The 21,328-nt window shown below is 44.4% G+C and overlaps 1 protein-coding gene and 1 long non-coding RNA gene across 4 annotated transcripts in view; both read right to left on the bottom strand.

Annotated features, from left to right (window-relative positions):
• The window catches only part of LOC110399650, a 68,719-nt gene extending 67,431 nt beyond the window's left edge, over positions 1-1,288 (bottom strand). Inside the window, exon 1 of the long non-coding RNA XR_002439323.1 lies at positions 1,220-1,288. This is a non-coding gene — a long non-coding RNA (uncharacterized LOC110399650). The remainder of the gene's footprint in view (positions 1-1,219) is intronic.
• ERBB4 (erb-b2 receptor tyrosine kinase 4) overlaps positions 1-21,328 on the bottom strand; it is a 538,439-nt gene that overhangs the window by 506,017 nt on the left and 11,094 nt on the right. The gene's annotated exons all lie outside the window — the stretch shown is intronic.

The raw sequence follows: 21,328 nt of genomic DNA, 5'->3' as shown, positions 1-21,328 counted from the left end.
TGAAAACCCAGGAGGAACGTACAGCTGGAGTTAAATTACTGAAAAATATAGGTACTCAATTGGGAAGAAAGTTGCTGTTGAGTCTTTTATCCTGTAAAATAGGTTTTGTAGTAAAACCAGAGCCTTCTCCAACTTACTGGCTTTAGGAGGTGGTCAGCAATCTGAATATCAGCTGCTGCTTTGACATGAGCTCAAGGCAACATCACACACACTGAAATGACATCACCTGGAATCCCCTTGGTGCAACACGCAGCACAACGGCACAGAGCCCTCCCTTCCTGTGCTCCGGACCTCTACCACTGAATTAACAGCAGTGGAGAACGCTCCCCCCCTTCCCAGCCTGCTCAAGGTGTGATGCTCAGCCACAGCAGAAATAAATGCCACTCCTAAATGATGACTGCACAGAACTGCTTTCCAGCAACATTTCTGCTTGCCTTTAACGCCCAAGATAAAAATCAGCATAGCAACATCCTACACCTCACCGTCTCTGAGGCAAGAATGATAAGCCAGATTTGTTTCAGGTTCCACTGGTCCAAACACTGCTTGGAAAAGTTATGATAAGATTTTATCACAGATTATTTTTCCTGCAGGGAGAGTGAGGCTGCTGAAGGAAAATACAGCATTGTTTGTGCTAACAGGAAAATTAATAAACTTGTAATTATCACCAGATCATTTCCAAAGGACATACTCAGAGGCACAAAGAACTGCTGCAAAGGGTAACAGGCTGTTCGGAGCTGCCAGTTGAAACTTTTAACATTATTATGTGATTTTTAGAGATATTTTCCAGCAGTCAGCCACACATATCTTGAACACAGACTGTGCAGGTGACCACAGAAGGCTATGGAGGGAGGGCACAGTGCAGGGCTCATAGTCCTGTGAACAGCGAAGAATATGCAGCCTTGCTTTCCGTTTTGATAAAAGAATGTGAGAATAGGCTTCAAGAGTGCAGAAAAAATCATCAATTTTTTGGTATATTTGCAACTCCATTTTCTGTCAACTTCAATACGTTACTTGCAAGTCTTTAAATAGAATGTAGAGAGTTGCAATCAGATATTCAACCCAAAAAAGACGTGATCAGATTCTTCTTACCAGATTTTTATAAGACTGCTTGTTCTGCTCAGGAAGAAGCAAAATCACATCTGACAGGTTCTTGGCAATACCAGACAAAGTATTCATGGGTAGGCCCATAGTCATATGCAGAAAGAAGAGTTGAACTCACCCAACTGGTGAAGGAGCTCTGTGGCCATACAGCACTCCTCTGGAAGCAGCCCAGCCCCAAGAGATGCTCTCCCTTCAGCAGCTGACCCTTACAGAGCCCAGGGTGGCTTCCCCCTGGGTCCACCCCTTCTGGCCAGCTGGGGAGCACAGGTGCAAACACTTTCTTTGCCTGTGCTCCCTAGGCAGACACAGCCTTTCACCAGGTGTTCCATCACCACTTCAAGCCCTGATCTAACAGTTCCCCTACAGATCTCTTACCAGAGAAAGATATCCCTTGCTTCACAACCACGCCTTATTCATGTTGTCACTTTTCAGTAGTATGTATATTTGTGAACAAATATTTTCAAGAACGAAGCACAGAAAGAATAGAATTAGATCAAAAATCTCTGACCTTGGGAACTCTCTAGGAATTGCAGCCACTTCTGTTGAACCAGACTGATGCATTAGTTTCACAAAAACAAAGTCAAAATATCCCACTAGTTTTATGTTGTTGTTGCCCGTTTATGTTTTGATAAAAAATGTAAAAAAAACTTAAGATGTGTTACTTATATACATTAACTATATTGTATAACTTATATGTGGCCAAGACAATTCCTCTCCACTCAGTGTGGCCCAGGCAAGCCAACAGGTGAGACACTCATGCCTTAAAGAACCTTGGTGCTTGAAGCCAGCACGGGCTCTGTATGGCAGCCTGCAGCAGTTCTTTGGGGCTTGTTCTCTCTCCTCTGCAGCTGTTGTCCAAACAGCCATGCCAAACACACGGGTTGAAAGGAACATCAAATTCCTCCATGTCTGTTTTCAGGGTTAAAAATACATAGAAAGCTCTTCCAATGCCTTGCTCAGCTAGAGAAGCATGGCTGGGCTCCCATGTTTGCAGTGTCAAATGGTATTTTTGTACATTTCTTTAGAAGTAAAGTCTTTAACAGTGAGAGTGAGGCACTGGCACAGGTTGCCCAGAGAGGTGGTGGATGCCCTGTCCTGGAGACAACTGAGGTCAGGCTGGATGGGGCTCTGAGCACCTGATGGAGCTGTAGGTGTCCCTGTTCATTGCGGGGAGTTGGACTAGATGACCTCTAAGGGTCCCTTCCAACCCTAAGGATTCTATAACTCTACAAGTACACCTCTGTATCATACTACAGGACAAATGTTTATTGGCATTTCAACTGTACTTGATCGGGTATTTTAATAACAAAGCATGTTTATTCAATTCACAGTAATAGCTAGACTGAGTCATTGTCTTCCATTCACGTAAATGGCTGCGAAGCCAAATAGGGGAGAAAAAGAGAAAGCTCTGCACAGCATGTTACAGTAATTATAATCCTTGTCCTATAATATCTATTTGTTCTGTATTATTTCTTTATTATTATTTTCTGTATCATTTTCATTTCAAAATACAACGTGCTCATCACATTTTGAATATATATATATATATATGTAATTTCTATGTTTTGCATAAAAAGTACTTAAAAATATTACCCACATTAAAGAAGGCTCTGGGATCTTGGGGAACTAAATGTACCAGAAAGTCACAGTAACAAGTTCTCCCTTTTTGTCCTTATTTTCTCTCAATTAATAAATCTTAACTTCCCTTCTGGATTGTCTGTTTGGGTTGCGGTTTGCGAGGCCTATTTTACCACCATTTGCTTCCTTAGTTCATTTGCACCTGATTGCTACTAAATAATCACTAATTCCCCTGCACCATTACCACTCACTGACTGCAAAGGTTGGCGGTTTGCTATCCAGCACACCCTGCATTAGCAGTGTCCCACGCATCAGGTCCTGCAAGGCTCCACACGCAGCTTGCTCAGAGGAAACCGGGACACGTGACTCCCTGGCCCTGCTCCTCTTCATTATCACCACCTTTGGGAGCACTTCCTTGGTCTGTTACCAACTCACCCGTCCTCATCTGTTACTAACACTTTAAATGCATCCTATCGCTGCAGAAATCCAACAGTCATGTCTGGTAAACATCTCTGTTCCTGTGCCGTTCCCTAGCTACTGAAAGATAACTCTTCACCTGCCCTTGTATTACTCCTTCTAAGCCTAAAACTACAAAACACAGAGAATAACTTAAGATAGACCTGGAAAGGACACCAAGACCATGTCTTCTGCAGCCTCCCTACACTATGGCTGTCAGCTGTCTGAAGCACCTGCTCCAAGAACCCTCAGCAATGACGATGTCACCAGGAGTGCTCTTCACGAGCCACCAGGTCACAGCCTGCCTCGAGTCCGGCACTCCTGCAATGGTCATAAGAAGCACACTTCATCCCTTTCAGTAAAAAAAACTATTTTTGCTTTGATGACAAACTCCTGTTGACTAACAAGAGCAAGCAGATCTCAGCTGCTCCTGACACAGCTACCCTAGGAATAATTAATGGCAGTTGTTCCATACTCGGCTGGTATGAATCACTGCCACTCCAGGGAAGTCAAGAGGCCAGAACTCTGTTCGCATTAAAAATATATAGATCCCCAGAGTCCTCTACTGACTTTTATCCGCCAGTGATCTAGAATAGCATCTTCTGACCAATCCTTCAAAGTCGCCCTTTTTCTCAGCCTCATCAAATTCCTCGCACCCACTGTGCTGCCGGGACTCGGTGACTTCACCCACTACACCCGTGATTCATCTGTAACCCTTTTCTCCCTTTGTCTGGTTCCCCGAAGCAGCGGCCAAGACAAACACAGAGCTTTCCATTAACCGCTTCGGGTAAGCACTGTCCTGCCACAAGTTGCTGACGTTCAGGCATTGGTCTAGGCGGACCAATTGATATGGAAATGAGCGCAATTACTAGCGTAAACAATCTGTTATTTTCCATGCGAGTCAGAACGTAAATCGCCGATGGTCCACTCCATTACCATCTGAAAAGGAGGAGGCAGCTAATGGGCCATATGTTAAAAAGCAGGTTACTTGCATCTACATTAGCAAATGAAAAGCAAGAGCGACAGCTGGGGGGTAAAGCTATGTCAATTGATCAGATCGCCGTTCCCCGGAGCTCCGTGCAGAGAACCCACCTACCAAACCACCAGAGAAGGCTGTGTCTCCGGATATCGACCTTCATTAGGAGTCTGCAAAATGATGATGCACTACGGGCGTCACCCAGCCCACCTCCTGCTCCACGTAAGAGGCTCTGGGCAGAAGAATACCATTTCCCAGAGCAGCCCCATAAAGAGCTCTGTGGACACAACGACACGCAAGTGAGAACTGAAGACCCAAATGCCACCAGACCAAAACACCAACCCAAAAACAGTGGCATCTTCTTATTGGTGGCTTACATCAGCATGGAGTGAGATTCCAGGTTTTTCCTGCATCACTGCACCACAAACGCCAGGTAGGATCTGGGGGGGGAATCCCCATCCTCTCCATCACCTGCAGCAATGGGGACAGTGGGACAGCTGGAAGCTCTGACTGATGCCCAGGCAGAAGGATAACGGCAGCGGGTTCTGCTTCAGCAGCACTGCTTTCATATCTTCTTGGAAAGACATGGCTAAGGAGCAAAGCAGACCTTCTCTCCCCAGTCTGCTAGTCTTTCCTTCTCCTTCTACTCCTGACTTTGTGCTTTTAAGAAATAAATAAATCCTAAGCTGTGAAGTCAAGCCATTCTCGAATGCACAAGCAATAGAGCTCGCAAAAAGCAATCTGATTACACTGAAAATGATGAGCTCAACAAGAAGCAACATGACACCAGAAGTGACCATTCAAGGCATGCTATAATAGACTTCACCACATGCATTATTTTTCACTCACGAAAGTGCTATTTTGTCCCACACCCAGGCAACATGTATCACCTGTATATGCCCACCCCAGGGGGCAACTCCACTGCCAGCCCTGGGAAAGAATCAATCTCACCACAAACCTAACTGTAGTTTTCTCCAACAGGATTTTTTTCCTCCTCCTTCACTGACTTCAGAAATGATCTTGCTCATCCTCCTTCAGCAAGGAAGAATGAGGCACTCAAATCACAACATCCTGGTGTTTGTAGCGACTAATAGATATAAACAGCATTTTCAAATCTGTCAAAATAATTTATAGTATCTCCCCAAGTTTCCTTTCAGTACATACAGTTGCCAAGTTAAATGGTTCTACAATTGCAAATCATTTTTGGGAACAGTCTGAAGAATGAGAGCATTCATCAATTGGTTTCTTCATATGGGTGGAAAGAATAATGGATGCAATATCAGCTACAGGGACATCACATTATGATACATGCCTTAACTAATTTGCAATCTAAAAAAAAAAAAAAAGAAGAAGAAAAGAGCATCATATCCCAGAGAGGCTCTTATCATTTGCCTACTGTTCTCTCGTTAGTCGCTTTCAGCACCTGATTAATTAATAATTGTTGCTTGGATTATGCTGCCCGGCAATTTCTGTACCCTGGCTGTGAATCATAATCTGGCACTAAAAATTTAATAGGTGTATTGCCATGCTATCTGAGATGCACCCCATTGAGTGTTAAATAACTTACTTTTTGTAAATAGAGCTTTTTTTTTTTTTTAAGCCTGAGAGCAGCATCATGCTCCAATAATTTTACCTGTCACCAATAGCAGTAATTAGCACTTGCGTTGTTTCATTGGGAGATTACCTGATAGAATCTCATTTTTTTTTTCCTCCCTGTTGTTTTTGTAAAGCCGTCAACTACTGTGCTGCATCTTCATACTGAGTTCATTAAACACAAGTGGTCAGCTGGGCTTTTTTGGTGCCATCTGTAAAGGCTGAGCCCTGGGCATCTGTTGGCTGCGCGCATCCACAGAACACCCGGGTTGGAATAGAGTTTACCAACCCTACCTACTGTGTCGCAGTCCACTGGGGATCACTTAACTCCTGCATTTGGAGCAATAACAGCGTCAATGCCCCACAAGCACTGCTGAGCTTCAGGTAACAAGGCTCTCAAGGAGTAAATAAAAATAAAGTTCCCTAAAATAATCCTAACAACAAAGTCCTGCATAACGTCAACCCGTTTCCCAGCAGCACTACAGGAATGAGCTGGGTACAAGCGCAGGGTTGGGGATCACAGAGAATTAGGGGGATGTGGACATGTTGCACAGGTAGGTCCAAGAGCAGCACCTTCTGAAAGCACGCAGGGCCATGATGCTCCCAGCATTTGCTTTTTGTGGAAAGAGAACTAGAAGAAATCATAAAGCTTTTAGTAGGGCTAATTAAAATGAGATTGCTCACAATTTCCAGCCTTCTACGTCCCTAAAAATAATACCAATAAAAAGACAGATTCTGAAAAATTAAAAGGAAAAAAAGAAGTTTTGGGTTTCCCTTGCTTTTATATCAGCCAAAAAAAAAATACAAAATATTGCCCATATGGCTGCATCATCAGCAGCAATAATTCTTGACAAAACCATTAATCATGAAACGTTTATTCAGCACATTTTGCCTTTCCTACCTCTGTGCAAATAACCCACAGATTAAAGCAGACCAGGCAGGGTACCCCACCACGATTAAAGGCTTTGCAAGAAACACAAGTGCTTGGGTACATCAGGTGACCTCTGGCTGCACTGAAAAGAGCTGACCCAGAACTGCAGTAAGCCCAAATGGAGCTGCCAGCAGAGAAAGGCAGGGACAGACCCCAACTCCTGAGTTGCCAGGGCAGCCCTGAACTCCTGTCATTTGCACCAGGCAACCAGATGCCTTGTCTCAGGGTGATGGGTAAGTATGAATTTTGAATGGTTGCCTTTGTTTGTTTGTTTGTTTTTAAACCAGACCTGAGTAGGAGGATGGGATCGGCTGCTCGACAAAGACGCTTCTCTGTGCATTCCGGAGACAAGCAAATTGGTGAAGAAGCAAACTCTCATCATCTCCGGGAACATTCTTCTGACTTAGAGCCAAAATAGAAGCCCACGATGCACGAAAATCTCCTAGAACACATTGTTCACAGACCTGTATGAAGCTGAAAGGCCTCCGTGATGCTGGAAGAGCCTTTCAAACCACGGACAGAGCAAGGAGGAAGGACAAGATATGAAGCAGAGCTAAGACAAACTCATGGCACGCATCACCTGAGAGCAAGAGGGGCCTGCACAAAGCAGAGACCCAAACCACAGCTCCAGCAAGCAGAAGTTTGCATAAAGCAGATGCTGGCTGACCTCTGTGGCAGCGCTGCAGTATTCTTTTTTGCTGCACTATTATCTTCCCATTTATTTTCAGTGCTACGAAGTCCAGTGTGGAGGCTTTGCAGTTCTTATCACCCTGCACTGATCCTTCTGATTTTTATTTTTACTTCTTTCCTGCAGCATATGGCCATTGAGGTTATAGCCTCTCTCGCTTCTGGGTCCAGCTTTATCACCTTATTTTTTTTTTTAAACACCAAAATCTATACGGCACTTCCCTCTGCAGGCCTCTCTCCTGTGTGCACAGCAGCTTTATCTTCTCTTTTTGCCCCAGCGGCTCTGGATGCCCACCTTGTGGGCAGTGGAAGCCTCTGAAGCAAGGAGAAACCAACCAGAAACTGCCATGCACACCATCCTGCTCACCCAGCAGGCCTGCTAGCCATGCCGAAGGCACACATGGGATAGAAATGCCACAAGCAGGCGAGGAAGCACCAGGAGCATCCTCTGAGCTCCCCAGTGGAGGACAGTTCCTTTTCTATCCCATCCCTACACAGGAGGGCAAGCTGAACTGAACCGTTTTAGCACCCGTTAAGGAAGTGAGAAATGATGGTGCTTGAAGCAGGACAAAATACGTTCTGTCTACAAAATTTCAAAGGAGTCCTCTTCAATGCTGTCCTTCTCATTCCCTTTCCTCTCTTATAACAAAGGGGAAATTGTCACCAAGTGCTATTTTTTAAACAGGAGTACAGGAGTTAAACAAACAGTTAAGGTTTGATCTCCAGGTAATGTAAATCAGAGCAGCTCCATCAAAGTAAAATCTATTTATACCAGCTGTGGTCCTTGTAATGCAATTTCAAAGCATTCTTGTCATTTGCTACTGGCTTTACCAGGGGCAGAAGGCAGAAAACACACCGAAAGCCAAAGGAAAGAGATAGTAATAGAGATGTGTTAGTGATGATTGCAGAATCAATATGACGGCGCTGGAGACTAAATGGCAATGAATCATCTTGTTAAGCCTGGGCTGTTTACCAAAAGTAAAGGAAAAATAAAAAAAAATAAAGCAAATAACCCAAAACCAAATTGATGAAGTGACTCACCCCAGCCCCAATGGCCGCTCAACCTGGGACATGGCACAAGGGACAAGGGGATGGACGCAGGCATCGGGACAAGGGAACATGAGGATGAGGACATAGGGATGTGGTGCCCTCCCGCGTCCCCGGGACAGAACAAGGGCCACATTGTTTGCGGCGCTCGGGCAGCCAGAGGTCAAACTGCTTTTTTCTTCCTCAGTTTGTTTCTAGGAGGCAGTTACCATCATTCATTTCAGCATTTCAAAAAATAATAACAACAACAACAAGGCGGGGGGAGTGCCTTACGATGATGTGGGTGCAAGGATATGCAGGGAATGAGGAGGAGGACTGTGGCCGGGTCCATAAATCAGTGACCTTCTGCACTGGGGAGTTCTGGTGTGCAGAGTCCGGCTACTCACTCAGTGGGGATGGAAGAGGCAAAACCAGAAGCGTTAGGCTTATGCGTTATTTAACAGTGCTCAGTCATCAGTCAGAATGAATAAAGCTGCTTGGTAAAGAGGGGAAAAAGGTAGAACTTGACATAAGCAAGGACGCAGGTTGGACGCCTCCTGAAAGGCTGGGTAATGCAGAAACATCTATTTCTGTGCTCGCTGTTGAGTGCTATTAGCACCACATAGGATGTTCATGTCGGGACCAGAAAGGGAAACAGCCTTTGGCCGAGGGTTATTTGTTTGCAAAGAGGAAGCAATGGGAATTCCAAAGAGCACCCTATAGGACAGCTCTTCTGATCACAAGGAGTGCCGAAGCAGTGGCTTTCTCCTCCTTCTCTGCCACTGTCACCCCCAAACATTTCACCCTGCTTTGAAGACAGATTATGAAACCCTTAGACAACTGGAATACACAAACTGCTCTTTCTCTGCATCTAGCACGTTTGGTGTCCAACTGGAGCAGCTCCAATGAGAGAAACTGATGTTTTTGTGCACAGTTATCTACCCTTTATGCATTCATGTAAATACATACAGTTATTATGCATATATGCATTAGTTATCACCTTAAAGGTCACATTTTCACTTCATTTCAGAGCAAAACACAGGTCCCTGCCTTCCCAATTTTAGTTTCACAGACTGGATGTTTTTCTGCAGAGACCTGCATCTGGCTGATTGGCTCTTGCAGGAAGAGGCTGAAGCTTCTCAACAGGAAGGGCTGGCGGGCTGGGTCCCCGTGTGACAAACAGATGGGCACAATTTTCCGGTGGGAGGTTATTTATACATCTGACGGATCATCAAGACATTCTATAGTAATTGTCACACCACCAATCCTTTGCCTGCCACAGATCAGGAACTGTAAATAAACTCCCAAGGCAACAGATACCCTGGTGCGGGCTTTAATCTATCAAATATGGTAATTGTTAGCACAATCTAATGACTCGCTGGCTGGCAAATTAATCACTCCGTCTTCGCAGCAAGGTGCATCTTTTTATAACTAATGCTTGGCATGTGAAGTGTGGCTAATAAGATACCTCTGGTTTCAGAGCCTCATAACATCCCCCAAAGGAGATAACTGCTCACATCCCAAAAAGAAGGAACCTGGCAGTACAGACCATGGCAGCTCACTGCAAAATGAGCAGGACAGGACTGAACTCACCAACACGTGTGATCTACAGGGCCAGAAGGGTTACGGTCATGACATGCGCAGAATATGCACCTGAGAGGTCAAAATTAATCAACAACAATAGATTTGAACCATACATTTCAGACAATATGGGTTCAAAGCCCATTGGGTTTGGCCATGCTTGCAGATCCTCCTAGCAGCACCTTACCCTGCAGCTTAAAACCTGTCACTATATATAAAGTCAAACAAGTAACACAGAATAACCCCAATGTATTACTTTCCGTATACAACTGCTTGTTTAAGAAAAGGAGACTTATTAATCAGTTCAAACAACAAGCATGCAGTCCAATGGCTGAGGCTGCATCTACTGAGTCAACATTTGTATTTTGAGTTTAGTATTCCATTTCTTAGTTAAACTCTGTTGGCTGCACGAATAAGCTTTGTACCTCCTTGAAAAGCAGAGAACACCTCTTCAATAAGGCTCATTCTTAGATTCCCATTCCGCCCAGCTTTTCCTAACAACCTTCCCTCTGACACCAGCGCGACACCAGCTTAAGAACTTCACACCTGTGTCCCTGTAACTAGCTGTTAAGCTTTACAGGCTCTGGGAGCAAGGGAAAAGCAAAGCTCGGGCACAGCTCCCAAGCCCAATGATGCAGATGAGGCTGAGGCCACACAGCTTTGCATCCGGGCTGGAGGGGCCAGGAACAAGCTCAGCAAAGGCCATGCAGCAGTGACACCGCACACTGGGAACAGCAGCACTGTAAGAAGCAATTCCCCAAGAGGTGACAAAGTGGGTGAGACAGCACACAGCTCTCCTCTGAGACCAGTGCAGCCACCTGCCTCTTACTGGTACCGATGTGACAAGGGAGCATGCAACCCAAATGTCACACGGTGCTGAAATGTCTTATTTGACCTCTCTGCTCCTTCAACATTGCTCTGGGCAAAACCAAAAATGGAAAAGGCCATCATTTCTACAAGGGCAGCCCACACCTCCATGACCTTTCCAGGCGCAGAAAAGAAGAAAAATCACGTCCCTCTCCTGCTTGCAGCCCAATCCCACACAACTTCTGCGCACTCTTAAACTCATCCTTCCTCACACAAAGCACTGACATCAAGCTTTAAGCACCATCTTGCGTACCACAGAGGCTTCACAGGTGCCTGTGGGCAACCAGTCCTTGACTGCTCACTGAAATGGTTTGGAGTCAAAAGAGAGTCCTGTCCAACCCCAGAAGGACTGCCACACAGTGTCCAGCAAACACACCTCAAACACAGCAAATCCCATGTGCACAGCTGGATCTGATCAATTTTTTTTCCCACAGAAATAAGTCCCCAAAGTCAAATTCCAATGCTTTCTACTACCTCCTAGCACAACCATACAGGACACTGTGGATCCTAATCCCATGGACAACAGCACTGAGGTCAATCCACCGGAGAGGGCTCAAGCATGGAGCCTTCAGCTGAAGACACCCCAGCGTAGGTTTCCCCACAGGTATCTGCTCACCTCACATGGTGAAATCAGGTCTTCTCTCTTCACGTGATGTTTTGTCACACTGCTTCTATATGAAAGAGTGATATTTAGTCACTAATTGCTCCAATTTATTACTGTAGCCTTGCTTCATTCAAAACATCATTTAGACCCAAGTTAGGAACTACATCTGCTTTAATCATAATATTCTTCAAAGAACAAATCACAGGCAGACAGCAGCCATTTTGCCATCATCTGTCTTCCCTTGTTGCCAGAACCTTTCCAGAGCTCCCTCATTTATCACTCCGATAGTGATCATTAGCTCTTCTCATCCTAACTCAGAGTTAGCTCTGTAAGAACTTCTGTCCTTTGTACAAGCTCTCTCTTAAAACGGGGCACTGGAAATCAGATACAAATAACCCTACATGCTCCTGGATAACGAACAAATAAGCCAATTTTAAAGAAAAAAAGGTAAGTAGTCAAATACTGCAACTTCACCCTCTTGACAACATCTGGATTCTACTCTACTTCTACTTTCAATTACCTTATTAAATACACACCTCTAAACAAGTCATTCCGGGCTAGAGTTGTGGTGATTTGCTCAAATTGAAGAAGTGTTTAAATTTAAGCTTCAAAGAACGTATTAAATGTTTAACCTGGACCACAAACACACGAGCTGTCCTCTCAGCACAGGAACAGATGTAGTTGCATTCCTGAAGGAACTTCCCTTTAGAAGCACAGATGTTTTTTTCTCTCCTCTTTGAAAGAAAGAGGTGCCTTCCCAGTCTCAGCTTATGGTCAGATACCACTTGTTTTCCAGTTTTATGAAGTGTTTGGACAACCATTTCAGAACATAAGGATGTTTTATTCCACTTTTTTTTTTTAAAGGACCAAAGATAAAATGTTGATTGAAAAGGGTAAAAAGAAGCACGTTCCTTTCAGTTGTTAAACTGAGGAGGTCTGAGAGCTCAGCTGTTGGAGAAAAATGAAAACAAACAAACCCAAGAAGTTTTCTCCTGGAAAACTTCAACTTAAACCTGACAAGACATCATAAGTGGGGAAGCTATTAATGCAAAGAAGCTTGACTGGCTTCAGAAATAACCTAAATACGGTGACACACCATTAAAGTGAGCAAACAAAGCAACCAGCGCTCTCTGAATTCACATCTGTGGACGTTAATTTATTCGAGGTCATGAAAACATACAAACTGAACGCTTCAGGATCCAACCCCCACCTCTTGTCTCATTGACCCACCTTCGGCCAACAGCAAATGGTCCTTCCTGAGCAAATCAGAGGGCCCTGAATATTGTTTCTGTCAGCTCTTCTCCATGGCACCAGTGCTCCCATCTCACAGTGCGATGCTCATCCCACCAAGCATCTTATTTCCCCCCTAAGCACACATTTTAGTATAGCACAGGGATTTCCATACAGTGCTTGAAAACAAGACAAGGACCCTCCACCTGTTTGCAGCCCCACATTCTACGTAAACGCAAGGCATAGCAAATTGCCATGTTGCCTGTAATTATTTACTTTATTCATTTTGACTTTCTCTCCTTGATAACCTCAATAAAAGCTTCGGCTGTGAACAGATTTCACTGCTACTCTCCTCACCGACTTCAGGCACAAAGCGGCACTAATTAATGTGAGAGGCTAACAGGAGGGAAGAAAGCGCACACAGACACAATCGTCTTCCTGGGGAGCTATCTTGGGAAGAGTGGGATACAGCCCTCGGCTCAGCCAGCCCTGTTGATGCAACAAAGAGCTTCTGGCTTGGCAGCGGAGAGCCCAAACTGTATGGATGCAAAGAGCAGAACGGGGAGGGGAAGAAGAAAAAGAAAAGGAAGTAACTCTTTCTTTTGCTGGGAGGTCCTTACTATACAAAGCTTTCATGCTGTAAAGAAAAGTGCTATTGAGGGAAGGTGAAGGGGACCAAAATGCTGGGAAGCAAGGGAGCAAACACTGCAGCATGCGCTGCAAGGGGCCAGGCCTCCAGCAGCACCAGCCAACACAGAGAATGTGTGGCACCTATCTTTAAATGATGAGAAACACTGTTTTCCTGCCATGTCTGCTGACAACCTGCAGGAGCAGGCCAGCTCCCTACACCACCCACAGCACCCATGCACAGCACAAGGTGATGTGCTGCACGCAGGGGGAAGGTTGGGAGACTCGCATGGACCAGACTTGCTTTTCCATAAAAGAAGCAATAGAAATTGAATGAGGAGAGAACAGAGCTCAGTCCAATAGGTAAAAGTGCCATGAGAGCCCCAGGCTGTGAGTACTCAGAGCCCTTTGGTCCACGAGGCTTGAACCTTAGGCCACCCCTCGTAACAAATACTACTCAGGTTAGGATGATTTTCACCCACCAATTTCAAAACACTTTGCAGACCTGAGGAAATCTTGCTTTTGCTGTTTTTCTGTTTGTCCAAAAACCATGATATGCATGAGGGAAAACCCTGGCTAAAGGCTAAAGAGGGGGGCAAAGGTTTAACCATGAGCATCCCAGTATCCCCAAGCCCTTAGCTCCAAGGAAGCGTACTTCCGTGACACCCTATGAAACGTGAGCCCTCCCCTCACCACAAACAGCATTTATCTCCCTGTTTCTAAAATCCTGAGATCTTGACAAGTGACAACTAGCCATTTCCAGCACAAAGAAAGAAAACATGTTTTCTGGCTCCCCATGCTAATTATACTTTAAAAATATGTAAAATGGAGACACAGGAGGAAAAGAAATAGAGAAAAAAAAGAAAAGAAGCCGTGTTACAATAGCCATGCACTGACAGCAGACACAAACTAATTATTTTGTGTCTTTCCCAGCAAGTTCCATTCAGTTAGCTGCGCCGCTGGGTTCAAAAGGCCTATGCTGGTTTACGAAATCACCATCCCATGATGATGCATGCAGAGACACAGGGGAATCTTAGATTAAGGCTCAACTGCCTACTATTGACCAAATATTGAAAGAAGAAAGGTAGAGGAAGGAGGAAGGCACTCAGCATGCAGATCTCAGCTGTGGGAGAACCATTAGCTCCCGCTCCATGGGGCCCAGCATGGTGCAGCACACACAGGACACGTGCATCAGCACTCGGCACCCAGGTGGGACCTGAAACCCTGTGGTCCAGCCAGACGTGATGCTCTGGGGGTGCACAGAGCCCCCTCTGCTCACTTCAGGACAGATTTCCCAGGACTGAGCAGCCAGCTACACTCAAGGGCCCATCTGGTTGGAAGGCCCAGCTGTGAGCCTCCCCATGTGGGGGATTTGCCAAGCATTGCCTTTCCTCGGAGCAGTGAGATGGTCTGAGTTGTTAGGACTGTCAGCCAAAACAGCAAAAGAATGAAATAATAATAATAATAATCCTGAGAAAATCTTGAAAAACAAAAAGACCAAGTAAGTCTTCAGTCTTCCTAGGCCATGGGGCTGGATGCTAGAGCAGCAGCGGGGCTGCGCTGAACTTCCCCCACACAGGTGTAACCACACATTTTCCTCAGCATCCCCCTGGCACTGTCAAAAGTCATCCCAAGTAACCAATGCAAGAATAGGAGACTTCTATTTCCCTTGGTCTCACCTTGATTTTCCTGCAAAAACACATAGCAAGCGCACAGGGGTAACATAGCAACTGTATTTCAAACAATCTGACTCAGAAAACATAACAATACTACAAACTTCAGGAGTATTGCTGTAACAAATTACTTAAAATCTAAACAACCTATAACGAACGTAGAAGGCTGACTCAATGGCAAATGCATTCTTCCTTTATTCATTTCTGTTAAAACACATGCAATCATAAAAGCAACAGATGATTAAATAGATGAGCAATACGATGCTAGGTAAAAGGAAGCCACTTACTGTATCAGTAATTAAAATAAGAATAATGAGAAGACTGCTTTGTAAGTTTCATTAACTTTGCTCTACTAAAACACAGCTTCTGCATTCTGCAGCTTACCAACCGTTTGCTTCTGCTTTCTTTGCTAACAGCCACGAGCACGCACAGGCCTTCTTAGGACAATTACATGCCTTTCAGGCGCAAGAACTCTCATAATCAGAGGAAAACACAGCTCAAAAAGTATACCTTCACACCTGATGCCTACACACAACCTGACTCTGCTAATCGGGACCATTTCTTTCCTCCTGAAAGGTTTATGCTTAAGTAAAATGGAATAAGCATGTCCAATTGTTATTAGGAAAAAAAGCAATCATTACTCACGATTAAAAAAAACCACCAAGATAACAGACATGTTAGGATTCTTATCACAGCCAAATGATAGCATATGCAATTCACATTCCACTGGGGGGAAATTAGAAAATGGAACTGGGAAGCAGTGAGAAAAAGGTCTTAAAAAACCAAAACAAGACCACTGCAATAGCAATCAATTGAAATGGGCATTTATAACCTGGACTGGCGCCCAGGCAGGAACAGAGGCAGCTGCAGCATGCCATGCAGCATGGAAAAAAAGTGTTTACCAAAGAACTGTAATGAAACATTGGTGTAAGTAGGTATGCAAATATTTAGGCGATGACAAAGCAAGTAATACAGTATCGTTCCTTTTTTTTTCTTGCTGTCAGAAGCTCTGTGCCCTCTTCAGGGGCATCAAATGCTGCACTACAAGCCACACCACCTCCCACACGTTCAGCACTTTCAAGCCATATGCATACACGAATGCACGAATATATGCTCCCAGCACACTTCTCCCTCCACAGAACCGAAGTGCCACTTTTAAATATTTCCACTCTCCTTGCTTTGAATTGCTGGAGATCAAATGAGTCAATTAAGAGCTGTGTCTTTTTTGTTTGGAGGCGAGATGAAGGTAATTTGCTGCTCCATGCATCTGTTTCCTCATCAGCACAGTGAGGACCGGGCTAATTAGGGGAGGAAAACAATATGGTCATATGGATAGGCCAGATTGCCCGTCACTCAGCTCTTCAGTGGGCAGGTTGTGTGGCGAGGACGGCGAGCAGATGAGCAATCTTCCTCGCCGTGCCTCCAAAGAAAGGGCTCCAGGCACTCAGATGGCCACACGAGTATTTTTAGCATTAATTCCACAGGAGTCCTCACCCATGTGCACACAGCAAACGTGGCTGCAGAGCCAGGCAGCCAGGTGCCAAGGTTCCTTGCTTAGTGGATGATGGCACCAATGGGGACACATTGCACCGCTCTCCCTACAGGTGGGCACTGCTAACCCACAAGTAGAATACATTATCAATTAACAACAAAATTGCTTTTTTCCCATCCCTTTTGGTTTCAGTAAATTCAATCAGGGGCATGCACTCATTCTCAAACAGCTCAGACTTTGCAGCATTGACAGACCTTGATGCAACGACCATAGGGTTGAGTGCCTCGATTCAGCTGTACGCTGCTAATCCCAAATTCGATGTCAAAAATTATTTTGTTGGTAAACTGCGCAACATGCAAGGGCGTGAGGAGAACAGTGCTAAGGCGACAAGCTAGAGATAAGTGATTTCCAGTTACTCACATGCGATCACACTGCAGTCTTTCTATTTATTAGGAGGAGATGCAGAATATCATAGGAAGTTCATTTATTTCCTGGCCTGTAAAATCGAGCAGCAGTATACATTATGTTTACTACATCTAAGCTTTATTTGCTACTACAAAATGAAATGGTATAAGGTACAAAAAGTGAGTTAACTTGCATTGAGCACATCATAAAGGCAATCAGCCTAACCATGGGCTTTACATCTCCCTGTCAGCTACCACAACATGCAGACTGAGTGCTGGAGACTGCAAATATAGCTTTTTTTTTTTTTTTTTTAAAAAAAAAAAGAGTATTCCCCACAGGTCTCTGGTTTTGCATTGATCACACCAACCAAGTCTGCTCCTCAAGCAGGGAACAGTTTTGCAGGGCTTGCTAAAATCCAACCGAGCCCAGAAGAGGCTTTTAATGAAGTTCTCCTTTTTTCCCCACTCACCCACAAAACCTTTTAAAAGCCTGTGGGGAGCCGCTTGATGCTCCAGCCCCAAATAAGCCAAGTTTCATCCCAGATTTTGGCACAGGTCCCACCCTAAGCCTTGACCCAACTGCTCTGCTTCAATAGGGGCAGCTCTTCGCTCCCATTCCAGGGCTGCAAAGTCTCCATCAGTCACCAATTAATCCAGATCCCTAAATCATCAAACCTCCCAAAGTGTGGATCAGAATGCAGAGATCCTCCAAACTTCCGATCTTGACCTCGCCAGATCTCACAGAAATTGTGTTTCCTAATTACCAGCCCTCACAAAGTTATTTATGCAAAACCTAGAGCATATTTAACCCTGAACGTTATCTGATGATGTATACTGGTCAACATGATGTCAAGAGACAGGGGTTGACATTTCAGAGCGGCTATGATTATACACAGCAGCATATGTGAAAACAATTAGCTAGCAGGTCACCTTGCTATGCACTCAGTGGGAGCACCCAAACTACTTCAACAACGTTACCGCACCAGGACCCCACCGAATTAAGGGCAGCAACTACGTTTCATACCTTGCTGCTTATTAAAGCCATTTGCATTGTTCCTTCTACATGCGTAAATATTAAAACCTGTCCAAATGGTGTAATCAAATTTAGCAAACTAAGCAGAAAACCTCAGTGGCAGGGCTGGCAAAGCAGGCTGTGTGCTCCATTAAGCAAATCCAGGCAATAAAAGGCATCCTCCCCAAGAGCAAACCCTTGGCTGCAGGTCAGACAGCGGGGCACAAGGAAACCCGTGCTCTGCTCACATGTCCCAGGACAGCTTTTCCACCACCACCTTGCAAAAAGCATAGCAGGACTTGCAAAAATATCCAATACCTAAGTAAATAATGAACATTTTTAAAAGTCCACAACTTGCAAGGGACCAGGCGTGCCACTTCAAATTAATAAGCCTTGAAAGGAGGCTAGGCTGTCACGTCAGGCTCACCGTGGCAATTAGAGCACAAGCGCCTAGGCTGCACAGAGCAAGCCACAAACTCGCTAAGCCTTTGGCTAGGAAATTCAGAAGAAAGCCTGCCCTGCAGCCAGGACATAAATAAACATCTCAGCACCTCTGACAGATCAGCCTGCTACCTCCTACTGGCAAACAAAACCAAGGGGTCTCCAACACTGAGTGCGAGCCCTGGAAATTTTAGCAACGCTACGCATTAATGAAAAAGCAAAGCACAAATAGCAGCTGACCGAAGGGACGCTTGGGCTTTAGGAGATTCCTTCAGCCCAGCCGACACAGAAAGCATTTCAATTCTGGCAGCTTCAGAAGTGAGTGCCAGCATGAATTTAGATACTTGGAAACATTCAGAGTCTTCCAATTGCAGTTTCACTAGGAAATAATGAAACCGCACACAATCAAATCATTATAAATCAAGTTTTTGTGCTCAGTGGAAGACAATGCTGATGGATTCGTGATCTGTGCTGTTGTAATCGAGATAGTAATAATTCCGATGCACTGATTTGTTGTTTTCTTTTGAAAATCTCCAAAATTTGAAAGTTTCCAAAGGAATGCCTGCTCGGGAATTTCAGCTGAGCTGAATGCTGTTTGCAGCTGACACTGTCACTGTGCTTTAAGTCAATTAGGAAGACCAGAGCCAGATGGTTGAAAACGACCAAAATTACACAGTACATTCTGTTTATTAGTTAGGATTATTATTCAGGCCATAATTGCTTTTCACAGATTATTTATCGGTATCTACAATGACATTTAAGAAAATTACAAAGTTTGATACAAAACTTGCATTTCTCATATGCTCGAAACTTTTCTTAAATGCTTGAATTAATTAAAGGGAAAAAAAAGAAAAGGAAAAAAAAAAGCAACCAGATCTAACTAGCAAGGCACAGTGATTTTGGGACTCAACTGGAGACTGCAGAAGGATGCCTGTGTTTTGCAGGGATGGAAGGATACTCAATGCCTGCCAGACCCCCAGGACTGCCATAAACCCTACCCCCAGACCCCCAGTGTCCTGCCCCCACAAGACTTCTTCCTCCTGTGCTGCTCCAGCCAAATCAGAAAACACAGGCAAGTCAGCTTTCACAAGGACTAATTTCAGAAAAATCCATCAGTAGAAGCATCCTGCACCTAATTTTAAAACAGTGGCAAATATATTGCTCTGGCAAAGGCCAGGGCTTGCCCGAGGGAGCAATCTGCTGTTTATACAGTGGATACCAGCATGCCTGCCCTCCTCCTTCAGCAGCTGAGATAGCCCTTCCAATGCTTCTTCTTAAAGAGAAAGACTGCCTCATAACATTCAAACTATCACGTTAAGATAATGATGATGGTCAAACTCTTCCAGCCACAACACGATGGAAAAGGCTGTCATGCAAGCTATGTACATCCAAGTCTCTTCCATTTTTAAACATAAGATGTAGCTATTATCTGAAGATCTGTAAGATTTGTCATCTTCTTCAGTCCTTGGGGAATAATCAGGTCCAGCCTTCCACCAAAAACCCAAAATGGAGTATACCACATTGCAACCACAGTTCTAATTTGAAATACAGTTCTCTCACTACAGAAACAGGTGCTTAAATACACTGTTCTTGGTTTTTCACAGTAACAACACCATTTTTAATGCCATTTTAGTAAGCATAACCTACAAAAACAGACCTTTATTAAAGGCAGCCCTATAGATCTGTGGGTCTTCAGACTCTTACCCCTATCACTCCCTTTGAAATCTCAAACGTTGACACCATACTGAGCACACATTGTTCACGTAATAGGTAGCTACAAGAAGAGGGACAAGACAAGAACAAGTTAATATTTGTCTGTATGAACAGGAGGTCAATTTGGCACCAATAGTATATTTAGCTACTGCTAGGTTGCATTGTTAAGCCCTCTAGTAAATGGGAAAAAAAATACATTAGTAATACGCATAAAATGTCTTTTGAGGTGGACCAAAATATGAGCACCATTAAGAAAAAGGGCACTAGACAAGAAAAGCATCATTCTCCATCACCGCGATCCTCGTCATTAAGCTTTGGACAGAACAGTGAGGAATGAAGGGAAGAAATAGACTGCCTAATCAACAGGTACACCATGCAGATACCCATTAAAACCATATTATATTTTCTTGAAATCCATATACTTCCTGTGTTACTTCATCTTCCCCTGCACCTACCTCCTCATTGCCCTCAGCTTCTAATAGCAGTAATGACCTTGGCACATGGCATTTTCTTAAAATTAATAGTTGTCTGGTGTTAATGGCCCTCAGCTACACCTTGGGCCATCAACTCCTCCCAGACAGTCATTAATCCCAAGGAAATACCCTGCACCTCAATCGTTATTACTTAATTAGCTCAGCACATGATCTGTGGAGCTGTAACACTACCAAAGGCTTGATGTGTAAGTTACGAACAAGAAAACTTTCAAGTCAAAGGATTCAAGATACTGCACCAAGACCTAATTACAGGAATTTTAATGCGCTAATAAATAAAAAGATAATTCTTTTGGGCCCGAATCAGCTACTTAAGTAAGCTAAGCATCTCCTTTTGCCTCAGTGGAGAGCTAGCAGAGTTCCTTCATTTTGTAACACCACAGTGCATGCAAAATGGCCCGTGGATTTCTCTTTGGAGTTGTGGCCAGGATATTCCAGAGAGCTGCTCCCACCTATCCTCAGGTCTCCCTGGCAGCCTTGTAATACCACCCACCCTTAAAAAATTCAAAACTAAAGATTTTCTGCCCATAGAAGCTACAGATCCAAAACCAGAACAAGGTAGCGTCGTACATGGACTTATTTATTTATAGCTCTAGTCATTAGTTAGGTTCAGTTCTGATAGCCTTCCTTGCTGAGGATATGGCAATTGCGTTGGCAATACAACGCAAGTTCTGTTTTGAGCTACTGAACTCCTACAGAGGAAATGGATTAAGCTCACGACAGTGCAGGATGCTGGCTCCTTGCACAACCTGAACCAAACTGACAACCCCAAATTACTAATGTGAATGGATGAACCCAACAGGGCCAGAGGCGGCACCAGTTCTCATCCTGGCTTTTTCCAGACC

Source organism: Numida meleagris, chromosome 5, assembly GCF_002078875.1.
Source record: "Numida meleagris isolate 19003 breed g44 Domestic line chromosome 5, NumMel1.0, whole genome shotgun sequence".
Classification (NCBI taxonomy): Eukaryota; Metazoa; Chordata; class Aves; order Galliformes; family Numididae; genus Numida; species Numida meleagris.
The sequence above is the reverse complement of the archived record's forward strand: the minus strand, read 5'-3'. Positions and strand labels throughout refer to the sequence as shown.